At 47.5% G+C, this 26,452-nt stretch overlaps 1 non-coding gene across 1 annotated transcript; it reads left to right on the top strand.

The window, feature by feature from the left end:
* Positions 1-13,924: 13,924 nt before the first annotated feature.
* TRNAF-GAA (transfer RNA phenylalanine (anticodon GAA)) lies at positions 13,925-13,997 on the top strand. The gene has a single exon. It is a non-coding gene; the product is annotated as a tRNA-Phe (tRNA).
* The last annotated feature ends 12,455 nt before the right edge of the window (positions 13,998-26,452 follow it).

Raw genomic sequence — 26,452 nt, 5'->3', positions numbered from 1 at the left:
CTGACAGGTGGGAAGGGTCTCAATGAATGTGTGCAAAAAAATGAATCTCTACTATTGGAGATTAGACCTGAAAGGCCCCCCAGCTCCTCATGGCGACCCGTCTGGACCCACTGATACTCATGGGTACAACCTTGGGGACTAGTCACTTCCTGTTATTATTGTTGCAGAGAAGAAGCCAATTCTGACTCCATGTTGGAACTGTTTCTTTGACTTGCTTTTAGTTGCTTTTGTTATTAGACTCATACAGAATGGCCTGCCTCAGAGCATCCTGCCCCTCTGCCTGACTCTCAGTGCCTTTATTCAGAACCCTGTCCATTTGGAGATGGCAGAAAGGAAGAGATGAACACATCCCCTGCCTGAGGCTTGCCATTTTGGGAGATGTCTGCAAGATTCATGGCCTTTTCACTTCGCTTCCTCTCCTACGTCCCGAATCTCTGATCTATAAAAGAACCTGGCATCCAGACCCCGATAAGATGATTCCCTTGAGACGCTAGCCTGCCATCTTCTCAGTCTGGCAGTTCGCAGTTTAAGTCTCTTCCTGGCCTCAACCCTTCATTTCTCAGATTCATTGGTTCATCATGCAGTGAGCAGAGCGAGCTTGGACTCGGCAGCATTATTAACTAATAACTTTCTCAGACCCATGTGTATGCCAGTTACTCCTCACCAAAAAATGTATATGTATATATTTTATGTGTGTATATATATATATGAATTTAGGCCCCACCCAGATAATCCAGAATGGTGTGGTTTTGAGATCCTTAACTCAGCTACATCTGTAAAGCCCCATTTTCCAAACAAGCTTTACATTCACAGTTTCAGGGGTTAGGATGTGGATATGTTGAGGAGCAACTAGTCAACCTGTTTCAGATAGTATCAGCTACATCTACCAGGTGCTTCCTGTGTGCCATTCAGCAGGCTAGGCACTTTGCAAGTGTTAGTTGGTTTAATTCTCACAAGCACCGTCTGAACCTGAGGTAGGGACCATTATCTTCCTCACTCCCAGAGGAGAAAACAGAGGTTGAGAGGCCCAGCCAAGGCTGCTCAACCAGTGAGCAGAAGAGCATCAGAAGCAGATGCTCCAGGGAATTCCCTGGTGGTCCAGTCGTTAGGACTCTGTGCTTCCACTGCAGGAGTCACAAGTTCAATCCCTGGTGGGGGAACTAAGATCCCACATACCATGCAGTGCAGCCTAAATAAATAAATAAAACAAGAAGAAAAAAAAGAAGCAGATGCTCCAGCACTGTGTTGGAAATACTCTCAAATGGTGTTGCAGGAATAAAACAGACAATCAAAAATGGCTCAGCAAGGTAAAAAAAAAAAAAGGTAAAAAGAAAGCTCTTCACTTCTGCAGAAGGGTGTGCTACAGACAAAGGTCTGGGAGTAAGGACACCCAGTGGGAAACCCATTCGGTTTTAATCCCTAAGGCCAATTTCCATCCCCTGCCTTCTCATAGGCTGAGGACCACAGAGTTACAATGTTTCCCAGATATGGCCAACTTTTTATTGGACAATTGGTAACTCCTTTCCCCACCTTTTTAGTTCTTTGAGCATGTCCAGAATAAAGTCCGTGAACTTAGCCTGCCAAAATGTTCTTATGAGGAAAGAGAATCAGGAAGTGAAAACAACAAAGAATTAACTAGCCACCATTTTAGGAATCTTGTTCACAAGCCAACTGTATACTTTTCTGTTCAACCATTCTGGGAACGAATCACGTTTTTATTTCTTATAACTTCTCCTTTGATAGAAAAGACCATACGTTTCTTATAACTAGGACCCAGCTCTTCACAGATGACTGGACTCTCAGAGGTTTATTGTTGCCTGCAGGAGAAGTAGGACTGCCTTCCAGCTGTTAAACGTGCTCCACAAGCTTTGGGAAGCATCTCTGCAGTCCACAGGGTCCATAAGTGTTACTGAGTTTAAGTTTGTACTACTCGCCCCACAGAGGACAGTAAATCCAGAGAGGAGTTGTTGGGGCAAAACTTTATTCAGAAAACCAGGAGACCGAGAAGATGGTAGACCTTGTGTCTCAAAGAATCAGCTTGCCCAAGTCAAAATTTGGTCTTTGCTTATATTAAAAGTGTGTGTGTGTGTGTGTGTGTGTGTGTGTGTGTATGGCGGGGGTAGGGGGTAAAAGTCAAACATTTCCTGGTTCCAGTCAGACTCCAGAGGGGGCATGTTAATTTTGTTTTTCCTACAGCCATTCACTGGAGAAGGCAATGGCAAGCCACTCCAGTACTGTTGCCTAGAAAATCCCATGGATGGAGGAGCCTGGTAGGCTGCAGTCCGTGGGGTCGCTAAGGGTCGGACACGACTGAGCGACTTCACTTTCACTTTTCACTTTCACACATTGGAGAAGGAAATGGCAACCCACTCCAGTGTTCTTGCCTGGAGAATCCCAGGGATGGGGGAGCCTGGTGGGCTTCCGTCTATGGGGTCACACAGAGTCGGACACGACTGAAGTGACTTAGCAGCAGCAGCAGCAACAGCCATTCACACTTGGGCCTGATCATGATGTTTCCTGTAAGCTAAACAAAGGTATTTTAGCTGGGCCATTATATATAATTTAAGCTCAGGCAATATCCTTTTGATTAACTTGTAGCCAAAGAAACAATATAAAGGTTAAAGTAAAAGAAGCAGATGGAGTCACATTTGTTCTTCCCTGTAAAACAGGGACCATGGTCTGTGGGCTTCTAGGTGAAGTGACCTTCTTCCTGCTGATTCTCATACATGCTCTGGTCCCTGTGAGGATGTATGGGTTCCCCACCACACCCCAACACCAGCTGAGGTGTTAGTCACTCCGTAGTGTCCGACTCTTTGCAACCCTGTGGACTGTAACCCACCAGGCTCCTCTGTCCATGGGATTCTCTAGGCAAGGATACAGGAGTGGGTATCCTTTCCCTTCTCCAGAGGATCTTCCTGACCCAGGGGTTGAACCCAGGTCTCCCGCATTGCAAGAAGATTCTTTACTGTCTGAGCCACCAGGGAAGCCCCAACACCAGCTGGGTGTCCTACAGTTCATGTCTGACGCCATCTCTGTGGAGATATAGGATCAGATCCCATAAGTCAAGGGCTCAGTCCTACAAGACCATCCCCTCCACCTACTTCAGACATCAATCCCAAGTCCAGGTATCAGCTGGTTATTGATCTGAGGTTCCAACCACCCCCTCTTTGGATTCAATCAATTTGTCAGAATGGCCCAGAGAAACAACCAGATGGAAGAGATGGACAGGGTAAGGTGTGTGTTGGGGGGGCTGTCTGGGTGCCTCTCACCAAATCACTATGTGCCCACCAACCTGAAAGCTCTGAACACCGTCCTTTGAGGGTTTTAGGGTGGTTTCACTACACAGACAAGACTGATTGACTCATTGGCTCTTGGTTATGGACCTCGGTCTCCCGCCCTCTCTCCTCGCAGGGGGTGGGGAGAAGGCATGTGTGATTGAAAGTTCCAGCTCTCTAATCATATGGATGTCTCCCTTGGCACCAGCCTCCATCCCTAAGTTCCTTCCAAAAGGAACCTCATTAACATAACAAAAGACACCTTTGTTTTGCTCTCCTCAAAGGAAATTTCAAGGGTTTTAGGAGCTCTGCTAGGATGGGAATAAAGACCAAATATATATATTTTCTCTCTTTTTTGGGCCATGCTTCATGGCTTGTGGGATCTTAGTTCCCCAACCAGGTACGGAACCCACCCCCTTGGCAGTGAAGCACAGAGTCCTCACTACTGGACCACCAGTGAATTCCCCAAGTGTATATCTCTTACCATAAATCACAATATCCCAGTGCACCTCAGCCTTTGTCTTTCAGCCTAGAAAGGCCCCTTCCTTCACTGGCGCCCTTCTTCCTTCCCTGGCTTTAATTACCAGAACAGATGGGGTGGAGAACTACCATGCTATTCTCAGCACCCCAATGAGGTTGACCTTATTTTAATCCCATTTTACAGAAACTGAAGTCCAATTTTTAAAAATAAAAAGATTAAGGGTACCTGGAAAAGACTCTTGAGAGTCCCTTGGACACCAAGGAGATCAAATTAGTCAATCCTAAAGGAAATATTGAATATACATTGGAAGGACTGATGCTGAAACTCCAATACTTTGGCCACCTAATGCAAAGAGCCAACTCATTGGAAAATATTCTGATGATGGGAAAGATTGAGGGCAAGAGGAAGAGGGAGTGACAGATGGTTGGATGGCATCCCTGACTCAATGGACATGAGTTAGAGCAAACTCTGGGAGATGGTGAAGAACAGGGAAGCCTGGTGTGCTGCAGTCCATGGGGTCACAAAGAGTCGGACCCGACTTAGTAACTAAACAATAACGAAGTTTAGAAAGGTGAGAAAGATGGGACTTCCCTGGTGGTCCAGTGGCTAAGACTCCACACTCCCAATGCAAGGGGCTGGGTTCAATCCCTGGTCAGGGAACTAGATCCCACATGCCATAACTAAGAGTTTACATGCCACAACTGAAGATCAAAGATCCCCTGTGTCACAAGTAAGACCAGATACAGCCAAATTATAATTGCAGTTTTTTAAAAAAAGATACAAAGGAGATAAACTGAGGTTTAGGAAGAGACCAAGGGGGAAGCCAGGATTTCTAAGTCAAGTCACTCAGATCTGACCCTGTCCTCATCCATAAAGAATGATGATGGTTTTCATCCCTACTGAGTTTGATCAATTACCACATGAAGATTGCTCTCAGTGTTTTACATGGATTATTTATTTAATCCTCAGAGCAACCTGACACATTAGGTATGCTTCTATTAGCTCCATTATATACATGAAGAAATGGGATCACCAAGCAGGTAGGTGACTGTTCTGAGGTCTCCAGAGGGTGAGCATCAGAGTTACAGGCTTGAGGCAAGAGACAGACAGGTCCCCAGGTGAGCAGCCAGAGTTTGTCCCCTGTGGACAGATACTCTAAGATGAGAAATGAGAGGAGAGCTGGGCCTTGCCCCGATAAGAGATAAAAGACCACATATTCCTCATTCTTGAAGTCAAGGAGACCTTCCCAACTACACAGGGTAGAAAGGCTCCTCGAAAGTCAAAGAAGGGTGAGGGGCTCACCTCATAGTTCAGTTCAGTTCAGTTCAGTCGCTCAGTCATGTCCGACTCTGCGACCCCATGAATCACAGCATGCCAGGCCTCCCTGTTCATCACCAACTCCCGGAGTTCATTCAAACTCATGTCCACAGAGTCGGTGATGCCATCCAGCCATCTCATTCTCTGTCGTCCCCTTCTCCTCCTGCCCCCAATCCCTCCCAGCATCAGAGTCTTTTCCAGTGAGTCAACTCTTCGCATGAGGTAGCCAAAGTATTGGAGTTTCAGCTTTAGCATCAGTCCTTCCAATGAACACCCAGGACTGATCTCCTTTAGAATGGACTGGTTGGATCTCCTTGCAGTCCAGGGGACTCTCAAGAGTCTTCTCCAACACCACAGTTCAAAAGCATCCATTCTTCGGTGATCAGCTTTCTTCACAGTCCAACTCTCACATCCATACGTGACCACTGGAAAAACCATAGCCTTGACTAGATGGACATTTGTTGGCAAAGTAATGTCTCTGCTTTTTAATATGCTCTCTAGGTTGGTCATAACTTTCCTTCTAAGGGGCAAGCGTCTTTTAATTTCATGGCTGCAATTAGCATCCGCAGTGGTTTTGGAGCCAGGGGCTACAGGACTGGAAAGTCAGTTTTCATTCCAATCCCAAAGAAAGGCAGTGCCAAAGAATGCTCAAACTACAGCACAATTGCACTCATCTCACACGCTAGTAAAGTCATGCTCAAAATTCTCCAAGCCAGGCTTCAACAATACATGAAGCGTGAACTTCCAGATCTTCAAGCCAGTTTTAGAAAAGGCAGAAGAATCAGAGATGAAATTGCCAACATCCACTGGATCATGGAAAAAGCAAGAGAGTTCCAGAAAAAAAACATCTATTTCTGCTTTATTGACTATGCCAAAGCCTTTGACTGTGTGGATCACAATAAACTATGGAAACAAGTAATGTCAACTACCCATAGAAACCGTCTTGGCTAAGAAAGTGCACGCACACACATGGGAGGACCCTGAGATAAACCAAATCTGGACTCAGAACCAGGCAAAGCAAGATAATTGGGCAAAGGAAACCCAGAGGGAATGCCCCATATAAGTGATTCAAACCACCACGAGGGCTCTGAGCCCACCCGTGTGTCTATTCACACATATTCTTTTTCCTCCTAATAAATACTTGTTTCACTACTTTCTCTCTCTATGTGGAAATTTATTTCTACACAGCTGATGGGCCAGGGCCTTGTCACTGGCCATTGGTCCCTTGTGGTCTAGTGGCTAGGATTCAGCATTCTCATTACCCCGACCTCACTTCGATCTCTGGCTGGGAACCAAAGCCCTGCTGAAGCTGCTGCAGGCCAAGGTCATCCAAGATCAGACTGATGAGCTCTGGTGCTGAGTCTTTGCGAGAATGTAGAGTCATGGTTGAGGGCTCAGGGCTCTCTCATTCCAGGACAGCTCAGCACCAGCTTTTTCAAAGGTATCCTTCTGCCATTGGCCATGAGGAAGCCCCCTGCTCTTCACTGCCTTTCCAGGGACCTGGAAGAGATGCCTTCCTCACAACAAAGTTTGGTGATCGGTAAAAAAAGACCTCTCTGGGTGTTATCTAATCCCACGCCTATTTTACAGATGAGAAAGGGCTTCAGCTTCTGAGAGGTGAATGCAGGATCAAATCCCAGTCTCTCAACTCCTGTTTGGTGCTCTTCCTAGCACCTAAACCCTCCATCGGGGAAAACTCTTTGTTACAAGCTAATCAATCCTAAAGGAAATCAACCCTGAATATTCACTGAAAGGATTGATGCTGAAGTGGAAGCTCCAATACTCTGTCCACCTGATTCGAAGAGCCGACTCATCAGAAATGCAGGGGAAAATTGAGGGCAGGAGGAGAAGGGGTTGGCAGAGGATGAGATGGTTGGATGGCATCACCGACTCTATGGACATGAGTTTGAGCAAACTCAGGGAGATAGTGAAGGACAGGGAGGCCTGGCGTGCTGCAGTCCACGGGGTCTCAGAGTTGGACATGACTTAGTGACTAAACAACAGTAGAAAGCAGATCAATGTGTTAAAAGGAGTGATGGATTGGAGAATCAGCACACCAGTGGGTGACTGTTTCCTGGGGGACAGGATAATTACATAGTCTCAAAGTTATCTCCCCATAAGACGATTCATATTTACAAATAGAAACACGGTAGCTATAGAATGGAGGAAAGTGGCCAACCCCATCTTACTCAATAATTAAATGAATGGATAAAGGTGTGGTACATACGTGCAATGGAGTATTATTACTCAGCCATAAAAAGAACGAAACTGAGTCATTTGTAGAAATGTGGTTACACCGACAGTCTGTCGCACAGAGTGAAAGAAGTCGGAAAGAGAAAAACAAATACCATATATTAGCGCACACTTGTGGAAAATGACGCACACTAGAAAAACGCATACCCATTTTCTAATGCACACTAGAAAAGTGATACAAAGAGATGAACCTATTTGCGGGGCAGGAATAGAGAGGCAGACTTAGAGAACAGACCTGTGGACACAGGGTGAGGAGGGGACGGGAGACGAATGGGAAGGTTAGGATTGACATGTATACACTACCACATGTAAAGCAGATACCGTGGGAAGCTACTGTATAACACGAGGAGCTCGATTCGGTGCCCTGAGGTGACCTAGAGCATGGGATGGGGGAGGAGAGAGGTCCAAGAGGGGCGGATACACATGGCTGACTCATTACATCGTACAGCAGAAGTCAGCACAACATGGCGAAGGAATTATACCCAATTTTAAAAATAGTTCTATCAGCAGTAATCGGGCAAGCCAGTTCCAGGAGCCTCTGGTTAGAAGGCACTGAGGACACGGCATTACCTCTGGAATCTTCCTGCCTGTTATGGGCTGAATTGTGCCCCGATTCATAGATTGAAGCCCAAACAGTACCTCAGAATATGACTGTATTTGGAGATGAGATCTTTAAGAAATGATGAAGTTAAAGTGGGACCATTAGGGTGGGTCTTAATCCAATCAGACTGATATCCTTAGAAAAAAATATTTTTACTCCTTTTGAAATGTTTATTTTGTGTTGGGGTATGTGAAGAAAGCTGATCGCTGAAGAATTGATGCTTTTGAACTGTGGTGCTGGAGAAGACTCTTGAGAGTCCCTTGGACTGCAAGGAAGTCCAACCAGTCCATTCTAAAGGAGATCAATCCTGGGTGTTCATTGGAAGGACTGATGCTAAAGCTGAAACTCCAATACTTTGGCCACCTCATGCGACGAGTTGACTCACTGGAAAAGACTCTGATGCTGGGAGGGATTGGGGGTGGGAGGAGACGGGGACGACAGAGAATGAGATGGCTGGATGGCATCACCAACTCGATGGACATGAGTTTGAGTGAACTCCGGGAGTTGGTGATGGAGAGGGAGGCCTGGCGTGCTGTGATTCATGGGGTCGCAAAGAGTCAGACATGACTGAGCGACTAAACTGAACTGAACTGATGGCCAATTAACAATGTTGTGATAGTTTCAGGTGAACAGTGAAGGAGCTCAGGCATGCATTTACATGTATTCATTCTCCCCCAACACCCCCTTCCACCCAGGCTGCCACATAATATTAAACAGAGTTCCATATGCTCTACAGGAGGTCCTTGACTGTTGGTTATCCATCTGAAATATATCAGTGTGTACACGTCCATCTCCAGTTCCCTAACTATCCCTTCCCGCCCCTGCCATCCTTTCCCCTGGCAACCATAAATTCATTCTCTGAGTCTCTTTCTGTTTTGTAATTGAGTTCATTTGTATCATTTCCTTTTAGATTCTGCATATAAGCGACGTCACACGATATTTCTCAGAAGAAGAATTTTGAACCCACAAAGAGACGCCGGGGTGTATGTGTACATGCGAGGACTTAGCAAGAAGGCAGCCACTTGCAAGTCAAGGGGAGACGCCTCAGAAGAGACCAGACTTCTGACACCATAAACTTTCACTGAGTCTGTGCTATTCTGTTATGGCAGCCCTAGCAAAACCATTCAGTTCAGTTCAGTCACTTGGTTGTGTCCAACTCTTTCGCGACCCCGTAGACCGCAGCAAGCCAGGCTTCCCTGTCCATCACCAACTCACCAAGCTTGCTCAAACTCATGTCCATTGAGTCGGTGACGCCATACAACTATCCCATGCTCTGTCGTTCCCTTCTCCTACTGCCTTCAATCCTCCCCAGCATCAGTCTTTTCCAGAGACTCAGTTCATCGCATCAGGTGGCCAAAGTATTGGAGTTTCAGCTTCAGCATCAGTCCTTCCAATGAATATTCAGGATTGATTTCTTTTAGGATTGACTGGTCCAAGGGACTCTCAAGAGTCTTCTCCAATACCACAGCAAACCTGTACACTGCCAAAAATGCATAACTTTCCACTAAGCAGGAGGAGAACCCAGACACACCCAAATGAGGGCCATGCTGCGAAAGAATTGGCCTGAACGCTTCAAAAACGTCCATGGTATGAAAGACAGACAGAGGGACTGTCCCAGATTGGAAGAGGCCCAAGGAACATGATCCTGACCTTGTATTGGATCCTAGTTTGGGGAAAACAAAAACAAAAATTTTCTCCTTTGCTGTAAAAGTGTGAGGACAATTGGTGAATTGAATAAGGTTTGTAGATTAGACAGTTGGGTCGTACCACTATTGATTTCCTGATTTTGATCTTTTGACTGTGGTTACTTGTTTTATTAAGAAATACACACTGCAGTATTTGTGGGTAAAGGGTGAGGGGTCAGTCATGTCTGCAGCCAGCTGTCTCATGGTAGATGGAAGAAAGTGCGTGTGTGTGTGTACGTGTGTGTGTATGTACAATCAGAGAGAAAGTGTGTGCTAAAACAAACATAGGAAAAGTTAGCAGTGTTTGGGGAATCTGGATGACGGATGTATCGAACTTTTCAGTAAGTCTGGAAGTATTTTTTTTTCTGAGTATACTATTTTATTAACATTTAAATTTCACCAAGATTTTAAGTATATGCTAGCTGGATGTTCAGATTTTGAGATGAAGATAAAATGGACAAACAAACAACTTTAAAACTGCAATGCATTTTAACACTGCACAATATATTCACAAACTACACAGTCTAGGGATGGTGTAATATACACTTTGGAGTACAAGTATAGGGACAAGCCCTGGAATTGAAGGAAAGATCTTCCATTCAGGACTGAATAGAGGTCCTTGGTTGCTGAGTATACCTCCCCTTGACTTCAGACTTGAGACAAACCCAGGAAATTTGTCAGTATACAAAACCACTGAATTCTGAATAAACAGTAGCAGGATAGATTTATTGTTGCTTTTAGTCACTAAATTATGTCCAACTCTGCGACCCCATGGACTGTAGTCCTCCAGGCTCCTCTGTCCATGGGATTTCCCAGGCAAGAATACTGGAGAGGGCTGCCATGCCTTCCTCCAGGGGATCTTCCCAACCCAGGGATCGAACCTGTGTCTCCTGTGTCTCCTGTACTAGCAAGCAGACTCTTTACCACTGAGCCACCGGGGAAATTTCCACTGGATAGACTGGCCAGAGCCCATTCGGACTGTGGGGGCCCGTCTGAATGGCCAGAGCCCGTTCGGACTGTGGGGGCCCGTCTGAATGGCCAGAGCCCGTTCAGACTGTGGGGGCCCGTCTGAATGGCCAGGGCCTGTTCGGACTGTGGGGGCCTGTCTGAAGCAAGCAGGGCTGGAAGAGACTGCAAATGTTACAGCTGCAGTCCAGGACTGATAGATGTGAGCGGCCATCTTCTAAAAATGGCTGATTTCCAAATAAGTTCCTAAGATGTTTTTCCCAAACAGGGTGAAAATATTTCAAAATAGGAAGTTGAAAAACTCCTTTGTCCTAGGAAAAATTCAGCTCAGTAGCCCCTTCCCACCACCACTCCAGCCACCTCTCCCGCCATTCCCAGCCAGCTTGATCCCACTATTCTCCCAGTTCTCTATGCCCTACCCCCGAAATTCCCTCTGCTTCAACACACTAGCCCCCACAGCACCCCCGGCATCCACCAGCTCCCCAGCCACTGCTCAGGCGACCTGTCCCCCAGAAACATGCCTTCAGCCCAACCCAAACCAACACCCCACCTCTGGGTTCACAGCCTCCACCTGCTCTGCAGCCAGGGCCCTTAAGCCACCGAGCATCCCCTGAGCACAGGTTGCAGGAAAAGTTAATCATTGCCAAGCATTCAGTCATTACTACAAATAATTTATCATCCCCAGGATTTGTCTCTCTGTCTCTCGTCCACCCTTCGAGGTAAGCACTTTGTGTATGTGTGTGTGTGTGTGTGTGTGTTTGCTCAGTCGTGTCTGAATCTTTGCGATCCCCTGGACTGTAGCCTGCCAGGCTTCTCTGTCCCTGGAGCTTTCCAGGCAAGAATACTGGAGTGAGTTGCCATTTCCTACTCCAGCGGATCTTCCTGACCCAGGGATCAAACCCAAGTCTCTTGTGTCTTCTGCATTGGCAAGTGGATTCTTTACCACTGAGCCACCTGGGAAGCCCACCAGCCCCAAGTCACAAACTGGAAATAGAAGCTCAGAAAGATGATGTGTCCCCAGTCACAGCATGAAAGTGGTGGAGCTGGATTGCAACCAGACTCTAACTGCCCAGCCACGCGTTCTTCCTGCTGCTGTGAATTATTAATATGATGGACTGATGTGGACTAACGCTCGCTGAGCTGGACTCCGCTAGGCCCTGCACTAAGGCTTCCAGGTGATGAGGAGGGTGACAGCCCCTCCCTTGGAGGATGGGGCAGATGGCCCATAATGAACTAATTCAAGAGGCCCTGGGACTGTGTCCAGTGAATGGGAAGCAGCGTAGTCTGAACCGGGCTTGTTGTTGTTACCGGACTTTCTTAGAACTGTCCTAGATTTTCAGAAAACCCGAAAGGACAGCACAGAGAGTTCCTGTATATCCCACTCTTGGCTTCCTCTGTAATTAACATCTCACATTAGTATGGCACATTTATTACAACTAATGAACCGATGTTGACACATTGTTATAACTAAAGTCCTTTTCCTTAGCTTTTACCAAAGGTCTTTTTCTGTGTCAGGCTCCCAGGCAGGAGGCCACATTATTCAGTTGTCCGTTCGTGTTTGTCATCGTTGGTATTAATGAACTTAATCCCCAGGAGACCTCTATGAGGTACTTCTCTGAAGAGTGGAGTCTTCTTAGCAGAGCCCAACGGCCTCTGGCTTCACCCTTCATCCGTGACTCATCCCTCCCTCCCTCTTTCCCCTCCCCCCATACCAGATGAAGTTGGGAACCGATTTGAGGTGAACAACTCCTCTGTCTGTTCTGGGTGACTGCCAAGCTCCAGGGGCCCCACGGTCTTCTCTATTGATTACAAAGGCTGCCACGTGCTGGGGGAGACCCCACAGCTGGGAACCAGTGTCAGGTTGGAGAGGACCCTCAGGGACCAGGGACACAATGGAGCCCAAGACCACTCAGAGAGCTGGGGGATGAAGGGGACTAAGTCCTGGCCACTGACTCCTCCTCTGCCTGGATGCTGTTCTCCTGCTGTTCCCCGGCTCCTGCAAGATGGGCGCCCCCACCTGAGCGTGTTCATGGAAGTTGCGGAGTTTTTCTTTTTATTTCGCTGTACCAGGTCTTAGTTGCAGTACACAGGATCTTCGATCTTCATTGCAACATCCTGAATCTCATTTTTTTGGAAGGAAATGAACCCATTTATTGGAGGACAGAACTTCAGTGTGAAACTGAAAGCTATCTGCTGCTGCTGCTGCTAAGTCGCTTCAGTTTTGTCCGACTCTGTGTGACCCCATAGACGGAAGCCCACCAGGCTCCCCCATCCCTGGGATTTTCCAGGCAAGAACACTGGAGTGGATTGCCTTTTCCTTCTCCAATGCGTGAAAGTGAAGTCGCTCAGTCGTGTCCGTTGCCATTGGCTTCTCCCGAAAGCTATCTGACATTTCCACAAATGAATAAAATGTGTATGGTTGGTATAATTCAGTGTGCAAAACAGCATGCTAACCCTTGGTTGTGGCATTTGGGATCTAGTTCCCTGACCAGGCATCGAACCCAGGTCCTCTGCAAAGCGAACGTGGAGTCTTAGCCTCTAGACCACCAGGGAAGTCCTAGAAGCTGTGTTGCCTGATGGTCACTCTGATCCATCCCAAACATGATCACACCTGGACTGCAGATTCCCACGTGGCAGACATGGGGACACTAGCTGGTTCTGCTGGATGATCTGGGTGCCACCCACCTGTAGGAAGAGACAGCTGGGCAACACCCTCCCATGGGGCAGTCCTGGGCACCAGTGCTGGGCCATTCCCAGCACCAACACCTTCCAGCAGCCTCAGTAGCCATTTTGGCAGGGGAGTGGTAGTGATGCTGGAGAGCCTCAGGCTGCCTCCCCACCCTTCCACCTCCTTGACTTCTCTTTCCCAAGTGTCCATTCGGTGACAGCTCAGGACCCAAATGGTGGTGATGGGAGGGCAGTGCTGCCCTTTGTCTAATTACCAGCACTTCACTGTTACCACTTTTGCTCTACTGGACCTTGGCTCCCAGAGAGTCCTCCTGTACCCACTGGTACCCACCAGTCAGAAGCAGGTCTCCCTCTTGTCTGCTCCTCATCTGCTAAGTGGGGATAACTTTTCACAGAGAGTTAATGCAGACAAAGGTCCCCAGACGGGACTTGATCTTCCTGAGTGCTGTAGAGGGCAGTGAGCCCCGACCTGCAAACTACTCCAGAGGGAGGGAGGGAAATGCTGAATCAACCTAATCTGATCTGGGCATGGTGCCCTAGAGTGGCCTCATTTCTGAGTCTAGAAATGATGAGTCGGGCATAATTCTGCTTTGAATTTTTATCATGTAGCTTCTTTGGAAGGTAAATATAGATACATTAAGGGTATATTTAAGAAGTAGCTGAAATAGCTCAGTTGGGAGAGCGTTAGACTGAAGATCTAAAGGTCCCTGGTTCAATCCCGGGTTTCAGCAATGGTTTTAGGTGTCACCACCAATGGCAGTTTTATTGCACACCAAAGAATTGATGCTTCTGAAATGTGGTGTTGGAGAAGACTCTTGAGAGTCCCTTGGACAGCAAGGAGATCAAACCAGTCAATTCTAAAGGAAATCAACACTGAATATTCATTGGAAGGACTGTTGCTGAAGCAGAAACTCCAATATTTTGGACACCTCATGCGAAGAACCAACTCATTGGAAAAGACCCTGATGCTGGGAAAGATTGAAGGCAGGAGGAGAAGGGGGTGACAGAGGGTGAGATGGCTGGATGGCATCACTGACTCAATGGACATGAGTTTGAGCAAACTCCAGGAGATGGTGAAGGACAGGGAAACCTGGCGTGCTGCAGTCCATGGGGTTGCAAGGAGATGGGCATGACTTAACAACTGAACAAAAACAACAAGGGTATGTTTAGGTTTTTCTACATGATCTACAAATGGCACCATACGACACATACTACTGTTTAACATTTGTTCTACCAAACAAAATAATCTTTCACATTAATATAGACTGATTTCTGTATATTTTACTTCATTAAGATTTATGTATTATTTTTGGCTGTGATGGGTCTTCACTGCTTCGTGTGGGTTTTCTCTAGTTGCCGCAAGTGGGGGCTCTCTAGTTGTGGTGTAGGCTTCTCCTCGCGATGACTTCTCTTGTGGAGCATGGGCTTTAGACCTGTGGGCTTCAGTGGTTGTGGTGGATGACTGGTGTGCTGGGATTTTCATGGACCAGGCATCGAACTTGTGTCTTCTGCATTGGCAGATGGATTCTTAATCACTGGACCATCAGGGAGGCCCATTCCATCAGGGAAGCCATTTCATCACTAGTTAGCACCTGGGAGGGTGGCTTAATAATCAGCTCTTCTGTGTACTTTTTCCTGAGCCAAGAAATCCTAACCTGCTGGATGAAGGGGTACCTGTTGGATGGGCTGCTGAGGGCTGTGTTGTTAATTGCTAAGTTACTTCTGACTCTGTGACCCCATGGACTGTAGCCCTGCAGGCTCCTCTGTCAGTGGAATTCTCCAGGCAAGAATACTGGAGTGGATAGCCATGCCCTCCTCCAGGGTATCTTCCTGACCCAAAGATGGAAGCCAGGTATCCCTCATTGCAGGCAGATTCTTTACCACCTGAGCCACGAGGGAAGCCTAGGAAGCTGTAGGTTGGTTCAGGTCAATTTCTCCTGCTTCTACTCATTTGGGGAGCTGCCCATGGCCTTGTGTTTCTGGAAGCAGTGGTAACCTGACTCTCACCTCATCTTCAGCCATTGGTCATCGAGAGCCAGGAAAAGAGGGCGCCAAACACCGGCTCTCCTGCTGTTGGTCAATGCCAAGCAAAGAAAGAAAATCGGCGCTCCCAGGGGGACCCTGCAGGTTGAGCCAGGTGTATTGGTTCCTGCCCACCCGGTCCTCTACTGTAGATGTGAGCCATCCAGAAGGTGGAAGGCCTGGACTCCAAATGTGTAAGCAGCACACGTGGCTCTGTACCTTGGGGGACTGGGGCTGGTCAGTGTGCCCAGATCTTTTCCCGCCTGCCCGGCCAGCAGCACTGTGGACCTGGGCTGGGTCCCAGATCCCATGTTCCTACCTCACTGCTTCCTGCCCATGTCTCTGAGCCAGCCCTGTGCCTGGACCTCATTCCCGTCCCACCAGGTCTACTTCCTCTGCAGCGTCTCTGCCTGCCGCCCCTGGAGACCGCGAGTACATGTCGATCAGGGATTGCGGGAGAGTCTGGGGTGGGGGACAGGATGGGGGGTTCTTTGTTTGCCCATCTGCAGGCCTGTTCCTGCCTTCTGGGTCACATGATGAGCAGGACGGCCGTGATCCTCAGGTCACCCCAGTGACACTGCCAAGCCCAGAGCATGGGGAGTTCTGCAGGTCCCTGGGCTTTGAGGATTCCTCCAGGCAGGACTCCATGCTTGGGCCCTCAGGTACCAGGCCTTTGGGTCAGCCCTTCAGGCCTCGGGTCCCTGGGGTGTACCAACAAAACGGGGAAGTTCTGGCTGTAGTGAGGGCAGAAGATGGTGCAACTGCTTTCACTGGGGAACTAAGCAAAGGGAGCCATGGTCCACCTCATCTGCATCTCAGCTTCAACTCTGCTCACTGTGATTACAAAGGTCTGGGGTCGGGGAGAGGATGGGAGGGGTCCTCACCCAGCCCTCCATCCTGCAGACCCTTCTGTCTGGCAGGTTCCACCAGGACCTGTAACCCAAGCCCTCACCTCTGGGTAGTTCCCTTGCCGTTGCCCTGGTCTGAGCGGTTGATGTCTTTGTGGGCCTGAGCCAGGCCAAGTCCAGAAGCTCCAAGAAGGCAAAGGAGGCTGAACAGGCTGAGTAGACCCTTGTTTCAGCCTAATGAAGGCGGGTATGCAAAAGCTACTGGTAATGACTGACAGAATCTTTCTTGTCTTGGACACTTGCTCGTTGGAGTCAGCTCTGCCTTCTCAGAATTTCAGCCTCTATTATGGGGTAGTGGCTCAGTGGTCAAAGAACCCACCTGCCAATGCAGGAAACGTAAGAGACCAGTTCAGTCCTTGGGTTGGGAAGATCCCCTGGAGGAGGAAATGGCAGCCCACTCCAGTATTCTTGCCTGGGAACTCCCATGGATAGAGGAACCTGGCTACGGTACATGGGATCTCAAAGAGTTGGACACGACTGAAGTGACTAAACAACAACACATTTCATGGACAGAGGAACCTGGCGGGCTACAGTCCACAGGGTCCCAGAGAGTTGGTCATGACTAAGTGACTAACACACATTATGCGGTAGACTCCATTGTGTCCCAGGACTGAACTGGGGAGACTTTGCCTCCTCGCAAGGAAAGGCAGCATTCCCAGGTAGAAGAAAGAGAACGAAAGAAGGTGCGGGAAGTCAAATCATCGCAGAGTCAAAGAGCAGCCCGAGCTGGGTAGGGTGAACCTGTCAGGGCTAATGGCCCCGTGAAGGCTTGCCACCTTCCCGCAGATACGGGAGTTCTCACCTGGTGTCTGCAAAGTGTGCTGCTTGGCTGCCATTGTGGATGAGGGAACCCAGAGTTTCCAGGGCCTACAGAACTAGACTTAAACAAGCTCCGCCCAGCCCCTCTCTGAGCCTCCCAGCCTCCCATGGAGGATGCTGGCTACTTCTCCCATCGCCTGCTCCCCTTCCCTCTCCCTTGGTGCCCAAGACGGGTCCACACAGGGATGGTCAGCACAGGTTAAATGGGAGTCCATTGACCTTGATGCTTCCTGGTACCCCAGTAGCCATGGCCATCGGACAGGTCAGTACAGGTGCTAGTGTGGTGCTGACCTTCATCTGCTCATATATGAGGTGGGCCTTCATCGCTGATTTGTCAGTGTAGAAATGCCTTAGCTGCCATGTAGAGGTTCTAAAATGGGAAAGGTAGACTGGGTACCTAACCCAACCTAGGCAGAGTGGGTAGGGTTTGAACCTCTAGCAGTTGGACAATCTGGGAGGAGGAATACAAGCCAGGATGTTTGAGTTGTGTGACTCTGCCTCTTATCAGCTGGGTAATGTTGAGTTATTGAACTCTTCAGGGCCTCAGTTTCCTTCTCTGTAAAAAGGGAATAATACCTATCCCCATGGGGGTGTTGGATAAAATGAATTAGTAAACAAGACTCCTTAGAATATTGTGTGTTTGCTTGGTCGCTTCAGTCGTGTCCGACTCTATGCGACCCTATGAAGTGTAGCCTACCAGGCTTTTCTGTCCGTGGAATTCTGCAGATAAAAATACTGGAGTGGGTTGTCATGCCCTCTTCCAAGGGATCGTCCCAACTCAGGGATCGAACCTGTGTCTCTTTGTGTCTGCCGCATTGGCAGGTGGGTTCTTAACCACTAGCATCACCTGGGAAGCCAAAATGGAAACATTTACTGAGTGCTATTAACTGCTAGAATTTCTGCTCCTGCTGCCCCAAACCTAATGCTTACCTAATAATTTTTTCCTCCCCTATATGAGGACAAGCTGATAGTCCAAGATAAGGAGGGGCTGAGGGAAGTGGCTGCCTCAGGCTTTTCCAGCAGAATAGAGCCCTCAGGCAGGAAGAGACAGACGTTTGCTGTGGAAGTTAGGTAAGGAGCTCCCCTTAGCTGGACTGTTTACCCTCTGTGACTAGGAATGACCTGTACAGGTCTTGCACAGGGCCTGTAGGCTGTGCTCTTCAAGGTTAGTGTGAAGTAACATTTCTCAGCTTTGTTGCTGCTTAGAGGGGTCAGGGATTCAGTTCCATCCAGGGCCAACTCTTCCTACCACCACCCTCATCACTCAAGCTCATCGTGAGTGTTTAAACAGCCCGGGAGGGTGGTTCTGGGAATGGCACCAATGCTGTGTTTAAACCAAGTGTGAATCTACAGATTCCAATTGGAATCACAATGTATAACTGACTTTTCTCTTTTAACTTTTTTCATGCAAAGGTAAACATCTTATGTCATTGTTTATCATTTTTAACAGCTGCATTCTCCTCCATATCATGGTTGAACTCTATATTTGATCTCATTTTTTAAAAACTTTTTAATAAATAAAAGTTTTGGCCAGGCAGCTTGTTTGATCTTAGTTCCCTGACCAGGGATTGAACTTGAGCCATGGCAGTGAAAGCACCAAATCCTAAACTCTAGATCCATGAGGAACTCCCTGATCTCCTTTAGATGAAAATCAAGTCTATTGTTAAGGATAACAGGTGTTGAATACAACTGCATGCGTCCATGCTACAGTTGACCCCATGGACTGTAGCCTGCCAGGCTCCTCTGTCCATGGGATTCTCCAGGTAAGAATACTGGAGTGGGTTGCCATTTCCTTCTCCAGGGGATCTTCCCGACCCAGGGAGCAAACCTGGGTCTCCTGTCAAGTCTCCTGTATTGGCAGGCAGGTTCTGTACCACTAGCACCACCTGGGAAGCCCGAATACACTGCCAATGTGTGTAAATTTTTGTACACCGTTTTCTTGGAAGAAATTCTTAGAACTGCTGGGTTGAAAGCTACACCCCTCCTGACTGTTGGGCTCTGGCGATGTATGGGTGCCTGTTCCCTCACAGCCTTGCCACCACAGATCATATCGTTCTAAAGCTTTGCCTATCTGAGCATCACTAGGTAAACAGCATCACTGATTTAAAATAGGTTTCTTTGATTAGAGGCTAAGTATTTTTTAAAAATTTTATTTGCTCCTCAGCTGGCTGGCAACTTGCGTCCTCTCTGGAACCCTTTAAAGACCAACTCAAGTGCAAACAGCTTGCCGAGTGGTCTTCCCAGTCATTCTTCCCACTCCAGATATGCCAGCAGGCAGCTTCATCACGGCCCATGGAAAAGGATCTGTCTGCATATTGCTCTTGAAGAACAAGAACTGGTCCCAAAGATGGTCCCCAACACCTGTCGTTCCTTTACAAGGACTGCCCGCAGAGCCCATCTTGCACACCAAGCACTCTTGCCTCTCTGGTTTGCTTGCTTTGATGAACTGAGCTGCCATGTTGGAGAGGCCCCTGCAACAAAACACGGGGGACTGTCTTCAGCCAAGAAGCAGCAAGAATGGAATCCTGCCAACAGCCACACAGATGAGCTTGGAGTGTGTTCTTCCCCAGTTGAGCCTTCAGATGACTGCAGTGCCAGGCAGCACTGGGATGGCAGCTCATGAGAGACCAAGAAGCGAAGGATCCAATTAATCTGCACACAAATTCCTGACCTACAGACACAATGAGATAATAATTGCCACTAAGTTTTGGGATAATCTGCTATGCCACTCCAGTACTATTGCCTAGAAAATCCCATGGATGGAGGAGCCTGGTAGGCTGCAGTCCATGGGGTCGCTAAGGGTCGGACACGACTGAGCGACTTCACTTTCACTTTTCACTTTCACACATTGGAGAAGGAAATGGCAACCCACTCCAGTGTTCTTGCCTGGAGAATCCCAGGGACGGGGGAGCCTGGTGGGCTTCCGTCTATGGGGTCACACAGAGTCGGACATGACTGAAGTGACTCAGCAGCAGCAGCTATGCAGTTATCAGAAATCTAATACAGGCTGTAAGAGAAGGGAAGAACCTGGGGGAGATTCCTTGCCTGGAATCTACCTTGCAGCTTACTCTCTCCCAGAGACCCCTGGGAAAAGCTCTCAATTCAGGAGGTCTGGGTTTGAGTCCCATCTCTGCTACTCTCAGATAGGTAATGTTGGAGAGTTTCCTTAACCTCTCCAAGCCTCTGTCTCTGTCTATAAAGGAAGATCACAATACCTACTTATGGATGTGTTGGAAAGATTGAGATCACGTGTATGAAAATTCCTGTCAGGCTTTTCTAGACTTTTCAAGTTAGAAGTGACTGGAAGAGACCTGTGCCCTCACTCTGATGGCACCTGCTGGCCCCAGCTGTCTCCTCAATGATTGAACGTATAACCGCAGAGCAGCTATTATTGTGTGCCAGGCTCAGTTGAAGCACCAGAGAGGCCAAAGTAAACCAAACAGCACAGGCCCTGACCTCGTGGAGTTTACGCTCCAGTGCTGAGAGAGTTTACCTCGTAAGAAGCAAGAATGAGGTGCAACCGCAGAAGTCCAGGGCTCTGAGAGAGCAGACACGCTGGGTGTGGGGACATGGCTGGCGTGGCAGGCAAGTTGGAGAAGGCTCCCTGAAGTGGGCTTTGAGCTCAGAACTAAAGTTCAATGGAGTTAAATTGCAGGAAGAAGAAGGATTGGTGTGTCTGAAGGCCCCATGGTGAGAAATAGCAGAGCAAGTTCTGTTTCAAGAATTATTTATTTAGCATATACTATTCACTAGACTTCCCTGGTGGTTCAGACGGTAAAGCATCTGCCTACAATGCAGGAGACCCGAGTTCAATCCCTGGGTCGGGAAGCTCTCCTGGAGAAGGAAATGGCAACCCACTCCAGTACTCTTGCCTGGAAAATCCCACGGATGGAGAAGCCTGGTAGGCTACAGTCCACGGGGTCGCAAAGAGTCGGATACGACTCAGCAACTTCATTTCATTCACTAGACAGTGTTCTGGGCACTGAAGTTATAACACTAACCAAAACACATATTTCCTCCTCTCAAGAGGCTTTTCTTCTAGTGGGGGAAGAAAGACACGAAATAAATATAATAAAAAAGATCATTTCAGACAGTGATAAAGTCCAGAAATAAATAATCCCTCAGATAAAGGAATGAAAAGGGTCTGAGTGAGGGGAGGCACATGCATTTCAGGAAAGGCCTTTGGAACTGAAGCGCCTGATGGAGTGAGGTATTCTGAGAAAACAGTACCCCCAAGGGACACAGTAAGTGGAATGGTCCCCAGACCAAAATGACATGGTGTGTTCTAGAACCAGCAAGAAGCCTAAGGGGCTGGAATGAAGAGGTCAAGGAGGAAATGGCCGGAAATAAAGCTGGTGAAGTGGCCAGAGAAGGTCACGCAGAGCCTTCTAGGCCCAGGGGAGAAAGTTGGACATTTTATCCGGGTATCAAAAGAGCTGCTGAAGGTCAGGAGTATAGGGTGTGACGTGACAGTGTTGGAGTTCTGGAAACTTGTATGGAGAATGCTCGGGGCAAGGGTGGGACAGCAGACTGGGCGGCCGGGGAGGAGCCCCCACAGAACAGGTGTGAGAGAAAGAGAGGGTGGCATTGGAGATGAAGGTGAGGGCTGACTTCCAGAACCTGGGACCCCCGTCAGCCCTGCCTCACCTGGCCTCAAGGAACACCCAGCCTGAAGCTTACCCTGGTCTCTGACAAGGCTCCTCCCTTCCCCAGACCCTCAGAGGGCTGCCACTGTCCCCCAGAGTGGACCTCCATCAAAGGTCTCTGCACTGGGATGGGGAGGGAGGTGGGAAGGGGGTTCAGGATGGAGAACACGTGTCCACCCCCGGCTGATTCATGTCAATGTGTGGCAAAAACCACTACATTATTGTAAAGTAATTAGCCTCCAATTAAAATAAACAAGTTAATTTTAGAAAAGGATAAAAAAAATTTTATTTGCTATTGTTTTAAATTGGCTGCATTGGGTCTCAGTTGCAGCTGTTTCATGCAGGATCTTTCATTGCTGTGTGACTTCTCTAGTTGTGGTGTGTATCCTCTGGAGCTCACGGCCCCAGTGGTTGCCCTGCTCAGGCTTTAGTTGCTGCAAGGCATATGGGATCTCAGTTTCCAGGCCAGGGATCGAACCCATATCTCCTGCATTGCAAGACGGATTCCTTTAATTTATTTACTTTTAATTGGAGGATAATTGCTTTACAATATTGTGTTGGCTTCTGCCACACACCAACATGAATAAACCATAGGCGCAAGGCAGATTCTTAAACCACTGGACCACCAAGGAAGTCCCATGCCAAGAATCTTTTATAGATTCTAATATCTAATAAATTGCCTCTTCGTCTCTCTTATTTACTCTCCCAAGTTTGTTTCCTTGTCTGTTAAGTGCTTTCGCGAGTCAAGGGATGGATATCCTCATCTTTTAAGTTTCCCACTGAGTTGGTCATGAATTTTTCTTCATAAGGTCCTTCCATCTTGCTGTTTGAAAGGATTATGTAACAATGGATATTGTTTCCCTTTTATTTTTCCTCTATTACTTTGCCAACCAAGGTCCATCTAGTCAAGGCTATGGTTTTTCCCGTGGTCATGTATGGATGTGAGAGTTGGACTGTGAAGAAAGCTGATCGCTGAAGAATTGATGTTTTTGAACTGTGATGCTGGAGAAGACTCTTGAGAGTCCCTTGGACTGCAAGGAGGTCCAACCAGTCCATTCTAAAGGAGATCAATCCTGGGTGTTCATTGGAGGGACTGATGCTAAAGCCGAAACTGCAATACTTTGGCCACCTCATGCGACGAGTTGTCTCACTGGAAAAGACTCTGATGCTGGGAAAGGTTGGGGGTGGGAGGAGATGGGGATGACAGAGAATGAGATAGCTGGATGGCATCACTGACTCGATGGACATGAGTTTGAGTGAACTCCGGGAGTTGGTGATGGACAGGGAGGCCTGGCGTGCTGTGATTCATGGGGTCGCAAAGAGTCAGACACGACTGAGCAACTGAACTGAACTGAACTTGGCAAAGACCTTTGCTACCCTATACAGTCAGAAAAGTATCCATTTACTGTTTTGTGATGCTCCTAGATCAAAATGCAGTTTTCCTCCCACGGTTGCATGTATACAGGCTCTGGATTTTGATGGCAGCTTTGGCAAGTGCAATTTCCATGGTACACAGACTTCTGTCAACACTCCCACGTCAAAGGATTCTGTCTGCAGAAGCAAATGTACAAAGAATGTGAACAATGAAGGCCCCTGCAGTGCTAAGTTTCCTGTGCTTTCTCTGGAAGGAAGCAGTCTAAGCTTTGACTTCCCTGGATGCCTCAATCCAGTTCAGATTTGCCCAATTTAAAACTTCTTCCTTCCCTGAAACCACCTCCTGGTATGAGAAAGCCCCTGAGCCTCAGAAACAGTTGAGTCAGACCTGATGGGGTTGATAACAGCCTATTTTTGCTGACCTGTGGCAGGAAGCAGAGCTGCAAGGCAGCCTGTCAGATTTTCTGTCTTCCTGCCGCTTGGGGAGAGGGCCAGGGGCTGTGCCAGCTAGGTGAGACCGAAGAGGGTCCCATATCTCTCCATCTACACCAGGCTCCCTCATCCTGACTCTGAGATTGTGGTGTGTATGTGTACTTAGCCACTCAGTCGTGTCTGACTCTTTGTGACCCCATGGACTGAGCCCACCAGGCTCCTCTGTCCATGGGATTCTCCAGGCAAGAATACTCAGTAGGTAACCATTCCCCTCTCCAGGGGATCTTCCCAACCCAGGGATCAAACCCCAGTCTCCTGCATCTCCTGCATTGGCAGATGGATTCTTTTACCACTGAGCACCTGGAAGCCCACACTTTGCCTTAAATAGAAAGGAGAACACGTCATAGCCTGTTTCTTCAACTTAAGTAAAATTCAAATCTGTAAAGTGTGACTCCATGCCCAGACATTTCTGTAAGAGCGTTTTATCTAAAAGTGCTACTCTGTCGCAGCAGTAGGAAGACCAGATAGCCAGATCAGTCTTCTGAAGTAAACAACTATATTTATACGTGTGTATTTAAAAACGTTGAAATCATTGCTGAACTAATTTTTGTTTAAAGGCTATGCACAGAGGCCAGAAATAAAGTAAAAGCAAAACCTCTGGGAAGTGAAACCAGCTTCTATTCTGGGGATTTCTGCAGAAGCCTGGAGGTCCCGGCGTTCTGCTTTGATGAGCACACAGGTCAGCGCCGGGGCTGCCAGAGACAGGGAGCTTCGAGGCAGACTTCTATCCAAGCTGGGACTCAGGGGGCCATATTCTCAGGCCAGAGAGAAGGAGAAACAAACCCACTGCATGGAAGAGGACCACATGGGATCTTGCTCATCTTGATCATGGTGATGAATGGATGGATGGATAAGAAAAAAAATCTCCACTGAGAATTAGGAGTACAATTCTCTCTTCTCTGGTCCAGATTCTTAGTCTAGGGCGGGGGTGAAGTCTCTCAAAAATTCAATCTGGAAAAAATTCAAGGCTGAATTTAACTTAAAGTGATCCCAGGGTAATAATTAAAGTAGTCCCTGGGCTCAAGGAGAGGCAGATGGAAATTTTGACTGAAAAAAAAATGATTTCAGCCAAAGTTTCAGAATTCTCAGAGTCACAAACGAAACAAGAATTTCACAAGCCAAAAATCACAAGACACCATAAAAAAGAGTGAGAAGGCAAGGCACTGGGAAGATAGTTGCAACACATTGATAAGGGATTACTATTCAAAATGTTTATATATATATATATATTAAACTGCTGCAAATTAACAGGAAAAAGAGAATCCAAATAGGAAAACAGGCAAAGGCCTTTTGCAAAAGATAAACTCAAATGGCCTACAAGTGGATAAAAAAATGCTCAACCTCATTAGCAATCATGGATGTGAAAATAAACTTCAAGATGCTATTATAGGACTTCCCTGGTGCCACAGTGGATAAGAATCTGCCTGCCAATTCAGGGGACACAGGTCCAGGAATATTCCACATGCTGCTGATCAACTAAGCCTATGAGCCACAACTACTGAAGTCCATGTACCTAGAACCTGTGCTCTCCAACAGGAGAAGCCTCAGAAATGAGAAGCCTGGCAGTGAAACTAGAGAGTTGCCACCACTCTATGCAACTATAGAAAGCCCACATGCAGCAATGAAGACCCAGCGCTGCCAAAAATATATAAATATAGCAGTGTATATATGTCAAAAAGAGATGCTATTATATATACAACCCTCAGATCCATCTGAGCCACCAGGAAAGTCCATGCATATAAACCACAATGGAAAAAATATAAAAAAGAATGTATACATAAAAGAATATGTATAACTGAGTCACTTTTCTGTATAGCAGAAATCAACACATTGTAAATGAACTACACTTGAATGAAATAAATTTTTAAAATTCTCATTACATATCACATATGATATACATATGATCTATATAATATATATGATATAGATATATATGATCTATATAATAAATCCTCCCCTAGATTAATATTCCTAGGGAAAACCCTTGCACCAGAATGCTCACAGAAAAGCTATTTATAATCGCAAAATAACTGGAAACCTCTATGTCCATTATTGGGCTTCCCTGCTGGCACAGACTGTAAAGAATCTGCCTGTAATACATGAGACCTGGGTTTGCTCCCTGGGTCAGGAAGATCCCCTGGAGGAGGGCATGGCCACTCACTCCAGTATTCTTGCTGGAGAATCCCCATGGACAGAGGAGCCTGGCGGGCTACAGTCCAAGGGGTCGCAAAGAATTGGACACGACTGAGTAGCTAAGCACACACATGTCCAATATCAACATTAGGGCATATAACGGCAGTGTAGGGTATTCCTTTATTGGGGCTCTACAGTGAATGACATGCAAGGATTAACCTGTCCAAGTTTATCCCTTACAGGCTGGCCTCCCAGGAAAGGAGTTGGCCTCTTATCTCCATGGAATTCAGCCACTGCCAAGAGCCTAAGGTGCTGATCATTACAAAGCTTGGACCCCGGCCCCATAATTATGTCAGAGGAGGGGGCTGGTGCTTCTCCAACTGTGAATGCAATGAGTGAATCCTGCTGCCTGCTAGCCACATCAAACAGCTGCAACAGCATGCTTTTGACCTTAGATTAATGGTCATTTCAGGGGAAAGAGCTGGGATGACCACCGCCACCACTGCCTGAACCCAGCACAAACAAGGAGCTGGCAGATTAGGGCCAGAAGCAAGATTCTGCCACATCATAGTATTACTGTATCCCTTCCCCTGGGAACAACAAAGAAGCTGTGCTTCCCAATCACCCAACTCAAGAGCACCTCAGCCTGATGATGGGAGTCCCTCCCATGGAGCACCCTGCCCAGGATGAATGCGCCCTGGGGACCTGTCTATCCCCATTCTCAGTGAATGCTATTCCAGCACCCTGGGGGGTAGTTCTGTTTGGCCACTTGCACTTGTTGGCAAAATAGTT

The sequence above is a fragment of the Moschus berezovskii genome, chromosome 25 (assembly GCF_049115385.1).
Source record: "Moschus berezovskii isolate FMDL1 chromosome 25, NW_MosBer_1.0, whole genome shotgun sequence".
NCBI classification, from domain to species: domain Eukaryota; kingdom Metazoa; phylum Chordata; class Mammalia; order Artiodactyla; family Moschidae; genus Moschus; species Moschus berezovskii.
This window is presented reverse-complemented; position numbering and strand designations above follow the sequence as displayed.